This window comes from Talpa occidentalis, unplaced genomic scaffold, assembly GCF_014898055.3.
Source record: "Talpa occidentalis isolate TD23 unplaced genomic scaffold, MPIMG_talOcc4v2.1 talOcc4.16, whole genome shotgun sequence".
NCBI lineage: Eukaryota > Metazoa > Chordata > Mammalia > Eulipotyphla > Talpidae > Talpa > Talpa occidentalis.
In genome coordinates this window covers 40,485,771-40,498,149 of record NW_023601653.1, presented here as the reverse complement: position 1 = coordinate 40,498,149, position 12,379 = coordinate 40,485,771, and positions in this window count along the sequence as shown.

Below are 12,379 nucleotides of genomic sequence, written 5' to 3'. Positions count from 1 at the left end.
GAGATATCACTTCGACATCGGTCTCCAGGACATAGGATTGTGTGTAAAGACCTGGCGAGGGCTTTTTTAAACAAGATTTTATTTATTTTATGCATACAAGAATTGGGGTACAGGCCAGAGATATGGGAGGGGGTGAAAGGATTCACCAGAGACAGAGTGGGGAACAGAACAGGAGGATCGACTGAAATCCACAGCTGAGGGGAGCAGCAGGGGAGACAGGAGAGGTCTGCTGCACCTTGTGGGTAGCTCCCTGGGTTTGAACTCGCGCTGCAGAGGCTGCGGATAGCTTCACAGTGCTGTGCTTCACACCTTGCGCCACCAGGGAGGCCCCCGGCTAGGGATTTTCTAGAGAAGTTGGGTTTAGACTCCCAGGATCTGCCACTTATGGGATCTGTAACCTTGCAAATCACATCTCCCGGTCTCAGTTTCTTAATTTCCAAATAGACACAACAGCAAAGCCTATCTCACATAATTCCTATGAAGATTAAAGAGGTAATATCTGTGAAATAAAGATGCTTATTAAGAGTAACTCCTACACTCAAGTTAATTATCATTAACTCTTACCAAATGCTACTTTGGGGCAAGGATAAATTTTACTAGGTTGCCCTGATCACCACACTTAGGTGATTGCTTATGGAAAGTATGCTGGGACAGAAAACTTCTCACCAGTATCAGACCTAATAAAGATGGAAGTTGGATCTCCCTGGTGGCCTAGGGGTTGAGTCTCAGTGTTATCACTGCTATGGCCTGAATTCGATCCCTGGCCAGGGATATGACCCACATAGGGCGCAGCAGACCTCTCCTTTCTCGCCTGCTGCTCCCCTTAGCAACGGATTTCAGTCAATCTGCCTGTTCTGCTCCCCACTCTGTCTCTGGTGAATTCTTGCACCCCTCTGGATTACACCCCATTTCTACAAAAAAAAAAAAAAAAAAAAAGACAGATGTCCTTCCCAAGGAACTACAAAACCCAAATGCAATGGAGCAAACACAAAGATAGGCTATCAACTTTAGAGACGTGGCCCACACTTGGAATGAAAAATACTAAGGTAATTGAAGTGGTCTTAGGTCAACCAGAGGAGTCGGGTGAGCAGGAAGGCTAATGGGGACCCACATAAGCAGAGGGGAGCAGGAAGCAGGTGTACCTTGCCCTGACCCAGAGGAGAGTGGCCACTCTGGCCCCTGCCAGGACCTCACTTAGCCTCTCTTTGGGTTGGAATTGCTTCTATTCATGTTTACATATACTTCAGTGTCTCCCATCTATGAGTTCTAGTCTCTTGACCTCACACCCCCTCTTAGTTACTGTCTGTTTCTCTGATTTCCATTGTTTATAGAGGGTTTGAAAGCACTGCCCACCTCCCACTCACTCTGCAACCATCCACAATGGCTCCTGCCCCAGCTTCCACGGAAAATGGGCCCCATTGGCCTCTGGAAGGCCTGACTATTCACTAAACCCGCTAAACATTTTCTACCTCCTCCCGCTGCACTTCTCAGCAGTGGAAGCGTGGGGCCAGGACTCCCTGTAACACTCCTTTGGGAATCAGTGGCTCTACCAGTGGCACTCCTGGTGCTCCTGGCCCCTGCCTGGTAGGATCTCTCTGCTGCCCAGGCCTTGCTCCAACTCATCGTCAACCTGCATCTCCTCTCACTTCTCTCCTCTGAAATGTGCAAATAGCCCCTTAACTACTCTCTCTTGTCCTCCTACAGTTCTTTTTTCTAAATGGCAGTGTAGAATATGCAATTTTTCAGTGGCACTTCAGACAGAATCCACGCCTCTCATGAGGGGCCTTCATTTCTTTTGGTTCTTTCAACCACCCACTTCCCTCCCAACTTTACTGTGGCCTTTTCTTTCTTTTCCAGTCCAGCTCCTTCTGGCCGCAGGGCCTTTGTTACACTATTCCCTGCCCTTCTCTTGCCCTGCCTTTCTGTCCCATCGCCCACACACTTTCACTCCCTACAGATCCCAATATTCTCTCCTCAGAGATGCCTTTCTTACCTGCTCAGCCTCAAATCTGTCCCTCAAAATTCTTTGTCATAACTTTTTCTTCATAAATTACAATGTGTAAATTACACATTTCCTACTACATTAATTTGATATTTTGAATATCTTTTTCCCCATTGACTGAAAACTTCATCTATCAGGAGCAGAAGTCACCTGCCTCTTGGGCACCTCTATACATACAGCTGTAACAAGGTGCCTGGCATATAATCGGCCCTTAATAAATATTTGCTGAATGGTGAATAAATGAACATTCTCCTGACAGGCACATTCTACTGTGAAAACAGACACAAGCCTGACGCCCGAGAACATTCCTCATACAACTGGTGTCCATCCCTCCGCTGGGATTCTAGGGCACCCAGCAGCCTTGATAATGTGCTTTCTCTTCAGTGTCCTGGGGGCATAACTGGCTCCTGCGGAACTTTAACACCCAAATCCCTGATTGAGTGACTCCCCAAAGGATCCCCAAGTGTTTCTCAGGGTCCTCTTCTCCAGTCAGCCCCTCTGCTCCCCTGGGTGGGTGTGGTCCTTCCCGGAGGGGCTCTCTCTATGGCGCTCCCAAATGGTAAGGCCTCAAGGACCCACTTAATGCTGTCTCTTTTGTCTTCACCAGGCCACATGTATCTCCCAGGACTCTCCTGTTCCAAGGGACAGAACCCCACTCCAGCGAGTTCCAGCACAAAGGTGCTTGATTAGTTCCCGTGAAACTGGAAGGGCAGGGCTGAGCCCTGGGGAAACGGGAAGCAGGAGTCTCTGAGTGTCTGCCTCTGGCTCCCTGCCTCTTTGTGGGGCCTCTTCTCCTCACAGCCTCATTTCCTCTTATTGCACACAGCTCTCTGGCGTCAGTGGGGACGACTGGCTGCAGAGGCCCAAGATACATGCCCAGGTTCCACTCTCCTTCACCAGCTTTGCTTAGAAAAGTCTGAGGGAAGAGGGCCACTCACCCTGCTGGGCCTGAGTGGTGGGGTAGGGGAGGAGAAGGATGGGGGTGGGGTCACAAGTAGAAGTGGAGGGAAAGGCCCCTAGCTGTGTAGGGTGGCGGGAGAGGGATAAAGTGGGTGAAGGGACATGAGAATGCTATCTCTTCTGCAGAAGTAGTGAGGCTGCCTGTTAGAGGCTGAATTATACCCTCCAAAAGCTCTATTGAAATAGCCCTAGCCTCCCATACCTCATGATAGGAGGTGATTGCAGATGAAACTATTGGGGTCACACCAGAGTAGCATTAGTTTTGACCTAACATAACTGTCCTTGTAAGAACAGAAGAGACCGTTAAACAATTTATTCATGACACTTGTCAAGAACAAGGAAGACCAGGAGACCTCACTCAGGGGAACACGGGGTAGATGCAGGAGGGGGGTTTGCAGGAGAAACAGAGATAGGGCTCAACATCAAACACAATAAGGAAAACTGGAAACTTAGAGCCAGGGAGCAGAGTGCATGGTCTGTGGATGGAAAATTACTAAAAAGAAACCTCAGAGGTCAGGAGGGATTTCTTGCTAGACAGACCTAACAAGATCCTTGCTGAAGGCAGACACCCCTGGGGGGTGTGGGGTGTGAACTATCAGGCTGTCATTATCAAAGGTGGGGGCTTCGGGCTATGACTGGGTGATGCAAGAAAGTCAAGGCTCTGTGGATAAGAGAGTTCAGAGGAGCCTGACTAGAGTTTGGTCAAGAGCAGAGTTTTTATCGGGACCAGCACTTGGGAGGAAGGAGGTAGGGCCTGGAGGGACACATCCACAGGGCAGATTGAAAGGACTGCCAGAAGCTGGGAAAGAGGCAGGGACCAGCCTCCCCTAGTGTCCTTAGGGGGAGCCAATCCTGCCTTGATTTTGGACTCTGGGCCTCCATAATTGTGAGAAAATACATTTCTGTTGTTTTAAGCCAGCTGTGGTACTTGGTTCCTGCAGCCCTGGAAAATGAACACCAATCCTAGTCCCCATTCTGAACCACCTTTTGTCTCCTAGGATCCAAGTCACATTCAGACTCTTAGGAAGCCTCCCTATCGGTACCAGAGGCATGGTGGGGTGAGAGGATTCACCAGAGACAGAAGAGCAGAACAGGAAGATATATTGAAATCCACTGTTGAGAGCAGCAAGCGAGACAGAAGAGGTCTGCTGTGCCACGTGGGTCAGCTCCCTGGCTGGGGATCTAACTCAGACTATAGTCGCTGGTGACAGCTTGATAGCGTTGAGACTTTAACCACCAGGTTGGTCCCCTTTCTGTACCTTCTGACCAGTTTCTGAACTATAACTCATTCCCTGTGAGGTTCAAAAACCTAGTCCAAGCGTCTTGAAGGAGAAATGGATACTGTCACTATTTTTCTTTTAAGATCTATTTATTTATGCATACAAGAGCTGGGGTGAGGGCCAGAGGTGCAGGGGGTGAGAGGATTCACCAGAGACAGAGTGGGGAGCAGAACAGGCAGATCTACTGAAATACACTGCTGAGGGGAGCAGCGGGCGAGACAGGACAGTGTCACTATTTTTTTTTTGAAAGATTTATTTTTATTTATTTATGCATACAAGAACTAGGGCGTAGGCCAGAGGTGAGGAGGGTATATGTGTGAGAAGATTCACCTAACCCCTGCGCCACCACGGAGACCCAAAGCTGTCGCTAATTTATTGGCACCATTGTCCATCCCACACTCCTCCCCTTCAGCCACAAGTCCTTACCACCACACACCCTGTGTCAGCTTTAGCCGAAATAGGAATACTCCATGTGGGCCTCCCTCACTGATGGGGACAGAAGTCTTTACTAGGCGCTGTGGGCAGTTATATATCTCATTTGAAACGACTAATTTGGCATTCTATTTTATACATTCCTACTTTTGAGTTTTCTTAGTGCGCTAGTAACTGAGTCCCACTAATACTATGATTAAAAATCAGGTTCTACTAAGGTGAAAGCTAAAGCTTTGGGCCTGCCTGGGGATTCTATCAGAAGGTGGGTGGCACCTGTCTCCATGATGTCTCATTGCTTCTCTCCACTGAAGTGTCCCCATTGGGGACTCAGGCTACTTCCCTTTTTCCTTCCCACAGACCCCACTCCTCAGACCCAACTGAGGATTAGAACTGAATATAACTGTTCTTCTACTTATCCCTAAAAACTTCTTTGATTTTATGTCTAACTAATTTTTATCCTATAGAAAGTAAAATACTTCCAACAGAATAATGTTTTTTAGTGGTTGCTTCAAATTCCCAACATTACTTGTCCTGAAGCATAATTTTGTAGTCCACTAAGTGAGTGGCTAGTAGTGTATGTGTGGGTAGGGAGACTTGGCTTCGAGTGAGTTGCTTTTACTGTGATAACCTTGTGCCATATGCTGGGCAAATAGCTTGGCCATAATTCACAGGCAATGACACATTCATTGATCCTCTGCTGTTCTCACTGCACAGACTCTGTTCACGGCCTTTGTCTACCACAGCCCTGACAGAGGGGTAAGATTAGCTCATGGACATTCAGAATACATTGACAAGGGATTTTGTGAAAACAAAGCCAAACAAAAACACAGCAGCTTCCACAGGCACCTGGCTGAATAAATGAAAGTTGATTGAATCCTCTGTTCTAACAATGACAGCAAAGGAGACAGAATAAGCTTTCCCTAATGAGTTTCTTTATGATCATTTCCTATTTAAAACTGGCTATTGGGCCTCCCTAGTGGCACAGGGGTTAAAGTGTCAGCGCTATGAAGCTATAGCCAGCCACTGCTACCTGAGTTCCATCCCTCGCCAGGGAGCTGACCCATATGGCACAGCAGACCTCTCCTGACTCACCCACTGCTCCCCTCAGCAGTTTATCTCAGTAGATGTGCCTGTTTTGCTCCCTACTCTGTCTCTGGTGAATCCTCTCACTCTTTTCACACCTCTGGCCTACATCCCAGTTCTTGCATGCACAAATAAACAAAAATAAATCTTTAAAAATAAACAAATAAATAAACAAAATTGGCTATTTCAGGAAAGCAGCAAGTTTGCAAGACTCCTCTGCCAGGGCCTGGAAGGCTCCTCACCAGGGTCGGCACCCAGGAGTACTGGGCACGCTCCTGTGGGCGGAGGAACTGGCCAGTGAAGTTTCAAAGGCCATGCAGGCAACAAACCAGTGCTCTCGTCCCCTGGTTGCTGGGTAGCCACATGGGGACGGGCTCCAGGGAAGAGAAACTAAAAGTGCCCAGAGGGGAACAGACTGAAGTTAATGGTCTACAAAGGATGATGAAAATAGGACCAAATTAAGTCCAGCTTGTAGATGAAAGAAAAATAGCACCATGGTTTACCAGTAAGCCTGGCCTAACACCATGCTCAGCATTCTGCATGCTCTTCTGGTCCTTCATGTGCTGTGAGTTGGTGCTGCCAGTCAGTATGAATCTGTGAGGGAGAGACTATTTTTCACTCTGTTAACAATGAGTACACAGAGGTGACGCAAGTGCCCTATGGAAAAGTAAACGGTCCAAACAGAAATCCCTTCCTCCTGCCATGGTCTCTCACCACTGAGAGTGTCCACTGCCGCCCTCAAGGAAGACAGCAAGGAAGTTTCCAGAAGAACAGGGTTGAAATATACCATGATTAACATGTTCTCTTGCGGTGAAAGGAGTAGCTGAGATTAGCTTGGACTCATTAGTAAATTGTAGTTAACCACCAATTTGGTCTGGTTGGAGGATGGGTGTTTGATCTCCGTGTGAAATGAGGGGTGCCCAACCCAAACAGGAAGTGATCAAGGGTCAGAGAGTGTAGAATAAACAAAGCATGGGAGACAGTGAATGTGGCACAGAGGGACAGGTGTGGGTGGGATACTTGCTGAAACCACTCCAGAAAACTGTTATTAATGCCACTTCCTCAGCCATATAATTTCTCAGCAAATCACCTGTCCTCAGCAAATCAGTGTCCTCATCTATACCTAGGGTCACAGTTCCCCTTTCACAGGACTGTTGTGGAAATTATATATATGCAAATGTGAACATACGAGACACGATATGCACGTGACACCTTTCCACAGGAGAAGCTGCAGCTGTGCAGGGGATCAGGGGAAAGTGGGCAGGGGGACAGCGAAGGCAGCCTTGGTAGAGACTGCAAACTTGACTGAATAACAAAAGCTTTTCCTTATATAACTGTCACAGTCGATGCTAGACCTCAACTGAGGCTTTTACAAATTACTTTCATAAAGGGTCAAATGGTAACTATTTAAATTTTTTTTTTTTTGGCATAGAAGAAATGGGGTGCAGGCCAGAAGTGTGGAGTCCAAGCTAATCTCTGGTGAGAGGATTCACCAGAGATAGAGTGGGGGAGTAGAACAGGCGGATTGACTAAAATATGCTGCTAAGGGGTGCAGGGGGTGAGAAAGGAGAGGTCTGCTGCACTCTGTCTGGGTCACCTCCCTGGTGAACTCAGGCTATAGTGGTGACAGCACTGAGACTTAACCCCTAGGCCACCAGGGAGACCCTATTTAAATATTTAATACACTGTCACAGCTACTCATGACAGTCACTGTAGCAACATAGCAGCTGCAGAGAGAACATAATAGAGCTCAGCAGTGTTCCTATATGACTTTATTTTTGGAACAATTACATTTGAATTTCACATAATTTTCACATCATGAAAAATTACTCTCCTTTTGATTTTTCCCTAGCTATTCAGAAAATGTGGAAACAATTCTCAGCTCATGGGTCATACAAAATCAGTTGGCAGGACTGTGTTGGACAGTGGGTTAAAGTTTGCTGACCCTCACTCTGGACACTGGATTATTTTCCTTATATTCATTATCTCCTTTAATTGGAATATCAACCTGGTTAATTAAGGGCAGGAAGGGAACTCCTTTCACAGTAAGGAAACTGAGCTTGAGATCAGCTATGTGACCTTGGGCAGGTTTCTCTGCCTCAGATTTCTCATTTACCCTGAAGGCTCGATCAAGATTTAATGAGTTCAGACACGTAAAGCATTCAGAACGGTGCCTAACCCACAGCAGACACCTCGTCAATATTAACTGTTATGGGGCCTCCCCGGTGGCGCAGTGGTTGAGCGCTGGGTTGCGATGCCGCCTGCGGCCTCTGTGGCGCCGGTTCGATCCCCAGCTGCTCCCCGGCCACCGGAGGAGGGTCCCACATGGCTCGCAGAACTCTCCTGCTGCCCGCTGCTCCCCTCAGCAGTGTACTTTGGTCCTTCTGCCTGCTCTGCTCCCCGCTCTGGCTCTGGTGAATTCTCTCACCCTCCCGCGCTTCTGACTGTACCCAGTGCATGTATAAACAAAACAAACAAACAAACCAATAAATAAAAAAAAATATTAACTGTTATGTCTCCTTCTACAACATGATTGGGAATGACTGCACAGCATTCCACATAGATTTTCCTGACTTATTTAACAAAGAAAGTCTGTTGGGACATAATGTATTCCTTATTTTCTTTCCTCAAAAGGAGCTCATCATGGAGCCTCCCTGGTGGCCTAGGGGTTAAGTCTCAGCCCTACAACCTCAACATTGAAGGCCTGAGTTCGATCCTTTTGATCCCTGGCCAAGGAGCTGACGCACATGGCGCAGCAGACCTTTCCTGTCTCACCTGCTGCTTCCCTCAGCAGAGGATTTCAGTAGATCTGCGTGTTCTGCTCTCCACTCAGTCTCTGGTGAATCTTTCTTTCTCTCTTTCTCTCTCCCTCTCTCTCCCCACCCTCCCCCGCCCCTCTCTCTCTCTCTCTCACACACACACACACACGCACACGCACACGCACACACACACACACCATACACCCCATCCCCCGTACCTCTGATCTGCATCCCAGTTCTTCTATGCAAAAAATAAATAAATAAAATCTTAAAAAAAAAAAAAAAGAACTCATCATGATTTGGGGGAAAATTTAATTTTTAAAATTTTTTTTAAAAGATTTATTTATTTATGCATACAAGAGCTGGGGTGTAAGCCAGAAGTGCGGGGGGTGAGAGAACCCACCAGAGAGTGGGGAGCAGAACAGGCAGATCTGCTGAAATACACTGCTGAGGGGAGTAGAGGGTGAGACAGGAGAGGTCTGCTGTGCCCTGTGGGTTTCTCCCTGGCCAGGATGGAACTCGTGCTACAGTGGCTGGTGACAGCTTGATGGCGCTGTCTTTAACCCCTGCGCCACCAGGGAGGCCCTGGGGGAAAATTTTCAATTGGAGATAAGAAAAGTAAAAATAGAAATTACTCATCATGCTATTATCCAGATATTATAACTGCTGTCATCATTACGATGTCTTTTTTTTTTTTTTTTTGGTAAGCAGATTTTTTTTTCTGTAAAAAAGCTGGGTTTACATTGTACTTATTGTTTGAAAAACCTGAATTTTTACTTATCATGATAGTGATGGACACCTCCACCTCTAAGCTTCTCAATTTAGAACTCCAGGTTTCTGTGTTCTATCTCCCTGGTGTAACCTGGGCTTTCCTATTGTTCCATCACAATTTCCCCCAGGGAGACTGTGCTGACCAGCTGGCCCTCCTGGCATTCTATTTCTTATTGTGAAACTGCTCTTTGGCAGCTTGCAGGCACATCAGCCTCTTCAGAGTTAGGTTACTGTTAGTTCTTATCATGAGCTTGAGCAAAAGAGGGGCTGTGGAAGTCTCCACAGGTGAGAAAATAGCAGTCTTGTCTGAACAACCAGCCAAACCCTGGCATCTTTATCTTTCTTTCCTTAAGTGCCTTACCAATTATTATACATGGTGACTGGTATTTATCATTGTAAATGGCAAACAAGTGTAGGAGGCTCTGGTGGAAGGCAAGTTCAGACACCATCACTAGAGACTGACTGGGAGTTGATGCCCTATGGAACATTATTGGAACCACTGGCTTTACTGATTCAAAATGCCAAATTACCTCTCCCACGGTCAGACATATCTTTTCCTATTTCTCCTTCCTGCTTATGTTTTTTTTTTTTAAGATTTATTTATTTATGCATAAAAGAACTGGGGTGTAAGCCAGAGGTGCAGGGGATGAGAGGATTCACCAGACAGAGTGGGGAGCAGAATAGGCAGCTCTACTGAAACACACTGCTGAGGGGAGCAGCAGGCCAGACACGAGAGGTCTGCTGTGCCATGTGGGCTAGCTCCCTGGGCAGCTGGGGATTGAACTCGTGCTACAGTGGCTGACAGTAGCTTGACAGCGCTATCTTTAACCCCTGCACTACCAGGGAGGACCCTCTTCCTGTTTATGTTTGCAAGGAGGTAATATGTGCACCTCAGAATGCAAATTTTGAGCTGCTCTTGATTAAACTGTGGTGATTTTTCACATCATTGAGAAAGAGATGAAATGTTATAGTAATGGATTTTCAGTGGGTAGGGAAACTTCTAAAGTAGATTCAAATACCAAAAAATCTCGGGCCTCCCTGGTGGCACAAGAGGTAAAGACGCAACCTATGAAGCTCCCTGCAGCCATTGCAACACGAGTTTGATCCCCGGCCAGGGAGGTGACCCACATGGCCCTCTCCTGACTCGCCCGCTGCTCCTCTTAGCAGTGTATTTCAGTTGATCTGCCTGTTCTTTTCCCTACTCTTTCTCTGGTGAATCCTCTCACCCACCCTCCACCACCTCTGGCCTATACCCCGGTTATTGAATGCATAAATAAAGAAATCTTTAAAAAAAAACTCTTAAAAATAAATAAATACCAAAAAATCTCAATACAATGCTCATGGGCCCTCTCCTGGTTACTAGTGCCTGCTTAAAGTCAAGCACTAGTACACACAAGACCATAAACTTGGCAGATATGAAATGACCACTGAATTCATAGTGACATCCTACCCACACTGTCTACTCTGGACAGAGAAAAGACAGCAGATGCTGATTTGGAAACTGAATGGTGTGTGTGGTCCTAAGAGCCCACATGCCTGCAGAATGTCTGCAGTGCATTACCTAGTGCATTTGCATGCTCTCAGAAAAACGCATGCTCTCCCTTTCATCTGCAGTGGGGCCAAAACCCAGGCAGAGTGCTGAAAGCAAACAGGAAAACACCTTACCACCTGGGAGTGAGCGGCAGGTCCAGACACGTCACTCCCTGGCATGTGAGCAGCAGAACCTGGAACGGCAGAGGGGAGAGTGTCAGATTAAAAACTGCTAAAACAGAGGCCCTAACAACGCCAGTCAGTTTCAGTTTCAACTTCTCCTACCACATTCCCTGCCAGAAGGACAAGCCAGATAACTAGTGTGGCACTCTGTCCACTGGACATCAAAGTCTTCTTTTGCTTTATCTGTGACCAGTGGCAAATGACAAGGATTGTTACGATCCTTTAAAACACAAAAATGAGGAACATTTATTGAACACTTACAACTACTGCATGCCAAGGACTGTGATGTTCGTGGTATGTTCCACAGAACAAATAGGCAGGGATAGGGGAGGGAGGTGAGGTGGGGTGAGGGGACTTATTAGCAGAACCATTAAGCAGATGAGGCTAGGGGGGTAGGTAACGAGGCCAGTGTCATAAGTAGCAGAGGAAACAGATTTCTGGCCCTTAAGTCCCTGTTCTTCCTGCTCTAGACTACAGGTCTAGAGCACAGTTGATGGGCAGAGCTTTCTTGACATCAGAGAGCACTAAGCAGAAAACATGGCAGGAGCGGGGCCCCAGAGGAAAAGTGAGGAAGCGCTGGAGGAGGTGGAGGACAGCTGCCATCTGATTTAAAAGCTCTTTTCTTAAGTAAACAAAGGTGTGCCTCTCATTCATCCTGCTTGGGCACAAAGGACAGATTAGCAGCATGGTATGTGTGTGTGTGTGTGGTGTGCAAAGTGAATGGTGTGTGTGTGAGTATGTGTGTATGGGCCGTGGTACGTATGTGGTATGTTGTGCAGTACGTATGTGATACGGTACACGTGTGGTGTATGTGTTGTGTGTGGTGTGCATAGTTTCTGTGGTGTGTTTGGTGGAGTGTATGTGTTGTGAGGTGTTTGTGTTGTGGTATGTGTGTGGTGTATGAGTGTGTGTTGTGCGTCTGATGTATGTATGGTGTGGTGTGTACTCTGTGCAATGTGTGCGATATATGTGGTGTGATGTGTATGGTATGTATGTACAATGTGGTGGGTGTGGTGTGTGGGTGTGGTGTGTGAGGTGTGGTGTGTGAGATGTAGATGAGTGTGTGCGTGCACCCACACGCACAGCAGGTCACAGCAGGTCAGGGGTCTGAGGTGGCGGGACTGGGGTGTCCCTGGGGCGCAGCTGGGGGCCCCTCACCCGTGTTGTCACAGGGTCGTGTGAGACAGGTCAGGGCCTGTGGGCTGAGCAGCCGGAAAACGAAAGAAGCAGGGGAAAGGCCGCGGCGGGCATTTTGCTGTGGAAGCTTCTGCTTTTTTCTCGGGGATCCCACTGGCAGGACTCGGGTGCAGAGTAGCGTCCCAAAGGCGCGGGGGTGCCCTCCACGGCGCAAAGTGGAGCTTGGCCCGAGGGCGCGCGTG